Source organism: Anneissia japonica, unplaced genomic scaffold (genome assembly GCF_011630105.1).
Source record: "Anneissia japonica isolate Jap-2015-1 unplaced genomic scaffold, ASM1163010v1 scaffold287791_len150076_cov109, whole genome shotgun sequence".
Taxonomy (NCBI): Eukaryota; Metazoa; Echinodermata; class Crinoidea; order Comatulida; family Comatulidae; genus Anneissia; species Anneissia japonica.
The window spans coordinates 79629-83794 of NW_022734805.1; the positions used below are offsets into that span (position 1 = coordinate 79629).

The following is a 4166-nucleotide window of genomic DNA, read 5'->3' on the forward strand; positions in this document are numbered from 1 at the left end:
TCAATCTCAAAGTAAACAAGGATAAAACAGAATACACAGTAATTAAAAGAGAAGAACTGGTCAAAGAGTACTGGAGACTAACAAAAAAGTTAGGGTCCCTTCTTGGAGACAAAGAAGATATCACCAGAAGGAAACAACTTGCTTTGAACGCAATGAACAAAAAGACAGCACTCTGGAACAAAAAAGAAAAAATTAGATTAAAAACAAGACTGAGGTTGTACAACTCACTAGTGAAACCGGTGCTTTTATACAATAGTAATACATGGGCCTTAACGAAAAATGATGAACTAAAGCTAAACACTTTCCATCGTAAGCAACTCCGAAAGATTATTGGACTTAAATATCCCCATAGAATATCAAATAAACACCTTTATGATAGATGTACGGCGAGACCCGTGTCACTAGAAATTTTAGAATCGAGATGGCGATTATTTGGCCACATCCTGAGACAAAACACAAACAATCCTACAAACCTGGCAATCGACTTCTACTTCACCGAGACCAATAACAGAAAATTCAGGGGACGTCCAAGGACTACAATAATCACAACTCTCCATAACGACCTATAGTAAGATCCAGTCTACCAATACTCCATATCCTGCTCAACTAAAAATTAAAAATGATATGGAGAAATTAAAATTACTGGCACAAAACAGACACATTTGGAAAGGGCTCATCGAGGAATTAAGTGAAGCGGAACTGTCATCGGACTTTTCGGCGATACGGCGATGATGAGGCAAACTACAGAGGATGTTCAAGAAAAAGAAACCAGCGACAGGAAACCCATTCTTACCAGGTATTGATATACTGCTCTAATATTAAAATTCCATTTTAATATTTTTCTGAAATATTTCTTGAAGGTTTGCATAACAAGTAAAAATTTCAAAAAATTGAACTTTTGGTACACTATTTGTAAAAAATATGGTTTTTCAGAATATAATATATGTACGTTTATTGAATGACAAGTAAAACTCTTCATTTTAAAGTTTCGGTACAGTATGTGTAAAATATGGTTTTTAGGAAAAAACAAAATACTGATTGGTTGTCTCGACGTTCCCTTGAGATTGCTCTGACCGTCATCAGGAAAATAAAGACCTTCAATTTGCTGCCAGCTTTAGTGATGTTAATGTTAATCAGCTTTAAAAGTTGATGCTTGAGTGTCATTTAGTGTAAAACAATATAAAAACTGTACAATTTTATCCTAATCATAACGTTGTTAGATACTCTATTTGATCTGTTATTAATTTATTGGTTACAGGTCCTTCAATGGAAACCTCAGATGTCAGCAATACCGAGGCAGGGCAACCAGGTTGGTGTTTTTTTACTTGTAAAATATAGATTGTTATTGGTAATTTTAATCCACTTTTAAAAGTCAGGGCTTGAGTGTCATTTTGTATTAAAAACATATGAAAAATGTATAATCTGATTTGGTCCTATCAATGACCTATCTTAAAGGGAAATGCAAAATGACCAACGTTTTTTTGGTATTACATTTGATCTGTTAATAATGTAATGGTTACAGATCCTTCAGTGGATACTGCACATGTCAACATGAATGTAGAGACAGCGCAACCAGGTTGATGTTGCAGGCACTGTTTCACTCATTATTATGAATAAATCTATTTTTCATTATTATTTTTATTTTACTAGGTATACTCTTATCCTTATTTCAGATGGAAATCTAGGTTATGTGGATGATAAGCACTTATATCTTTATTGCCAAAGACATGAGACTGGAAGGCGAACAACTAATCCGCAGCCTGGGTCTCAGTTGGAGCAAGATACAACAAATATGGAGTGATAACAGACGATTGCTGGAATGCGTAATAGAAATGCTTACAGAATGGAGAAAACAACAGGACTATGAGACAAATCAAGTTGAGATAATGTGCAGGGCTTTAAGATAGCAGGGACTCACCGAGCTTGCTAACAAGGTCTTTGGCTCACAAACATCAGAGGATCAATCATCCCATGTACAAGCAAGTACAGATCATCCTTGTGGAAGATTACATTGAATGAACCAGCAACATGATGGTCAGTCACTCACTATTGATGCAGATATCATATGATGATGATAGAAATGATGATAGTGATACTGGATAATTATAATAAATTGTTTTAGTTCTGTTTTCGTTAAATCAGTAATAACTTGAGCAGTATCTCTCCATAGTGCATTTCACTGTTCTGTGCTTGAATACTGAATATGCAGGCCATGTATGATGGGCGATTCAGTTATTTTCTGTCCTGCGGTACCTGAATACTGAATAATTCACAGGCCGTGTACGATGGGGCATTTCATTAACTCAATATTTTCTACCATTTTACTAAAGGTCATGATAATTATTTGACTATCTTTTGTGTAGTCTTGCTAATAGATAGCGGTGAATACATGATACCATAACATCCTTTGGCGGAGGTAAAAACAATAGTAATACCTCTTATTAAGTTTACAGTACTAATATTAGATATTAACAGCTTTCATTCTGTCTCAGGTTGCTTGGCTGATACTGACCTTAAGTTCATTGCTGGAAGACTTGACAATGACTGGAAACATTTAAACACCTACCTTCAAATGAAGAGCTATGAATAAATCAAATTGCAAGAATATTTTCAGGACACATGCTTTGGAGACCAAAATAGCATTACATCATGACTATATATGGGCACATCATGATTATATATAGGCACATCATGACTGTATATGGGCACATCATGACTACATATGGGCGCATCATGACTATATATGGGCTCATCATGACTATATATGGGCACATCATGACTATATATAGGCACATCATGACTATATATAGGCACATCATGACCATATATAGGCACATGACTATATATGGGCATATCATGACTATATATGGGCTCATCATGACTATATATGGGCTCATCATGACTATATATGGGCACATCATCCATGCAATGGTTGCACTGTGTAGCTGTCTCCAACAACTGACCAATCAGCATTGCCAAAAACATCTGACATGCCTAAATATGGTCATGATGACATCACATGACCATATATAGTGATATCATGACTATACTGTATATCAGCACGCTGTACAATAGTTTCTTTCTCAAAGAAAATTTGACAGTCTGGACAGAGCTTAAGCCTGTTTTTCATAAAATCACTACATTGTAGCTACATGCAATGGTTGTGCTGTGTAGCTGTCCCCAGCGCAATTTCGAAGGCCTCGCGACTTGACCGACCAATCAGCATTGCCAAAACGTTTATTAATGTTGATAAAGATAGCAGGAGCTATCGAAATATCCGTTGTGTATATATACATATATATGTATATATATATATATATATGTATATATATATACGTATATATAAATACGTATTGTACAGTGCATTGTGTGCAGATTAGAAAGTATTTGCTTATCCCACCTGCCTTTACATATAACGCCTGAAGTACTACTCACGATAAAAACAAACACTATATCCCTGTCAGGGATAATGTGTGTGTATATACTGTATATATTTCAAAATTTCTTCGGTTTAATTTCAGCTCAAAATTATTTCTCTCTTCTAGTTTTTATTTTAGCTTAAGTTGTTTTTCTTACTTGATTGATTGATTGACTGCGCCACATTCATGTGTGCTGCCACTGTTGTAAAAATGATGTAAAATAAATATTATTATGCTTTTTAAAGCTTTAGATTGGAATAGCCGAGTACTAATACCTTTGTAAAGTTTTGAATTCTGGTAAACAGTTTCTGATTGGTTAGTTCCCCATTCTTACTAGCCAATCAATTGATGTAGTAAAATTAGGCAAGTTAGTTTTGAATGAGGGGATTTTCTTTGAAATGCTTTGTTTGTTTAAGATATTTTTTTTTTGTGAAATATATATTTTAAATTTTGCATTCATTTATCAAACTTGTTTTTGGATAGGTTTGTTTCAAATAGTAGGAGATTCTTGGTATTTTTGTTCCTTTCTGTGCCTTTTAGTTGTTTAATTTACAGATCAAACTTAACAATTTTTGAAGTGTAATGACACAAATTTTTGAATTCAAGTTTGTAGATATATAGGTACCTTTTACAAGAAAACTATTTATTCAGAAACTATTTTCAAAACGGTTATTATGCATCACTGTATATTGTAAAGGAAATGGTACAGCTTATTAGAATAGAGGAAGGGTGTTTGCCTAATCAGTG

General features: G+C 34.2%; 1 long non-coding RNA gene across 1 annotated transcript; it reads left to right on the forward strand.

Annotated features, from left to right (window-relative positions):
• The first annotated feature begins 734 nt into the window (after positions 1–734).
• Positions 735–2763, forward strand: LOC117116503. Its single transcript, XR_004446766.1, has 4 exons — positions 735–796; positions 1259–1309; positions 1674–2034; positions 2493–2763. It is a non-coding gene; the product is annotated as an uncharacterized LOC117116503 (long non-coding RNA).
• The last annotated feature ends 1403 nt before the right edge of the window (positions 2764–4166 follow it).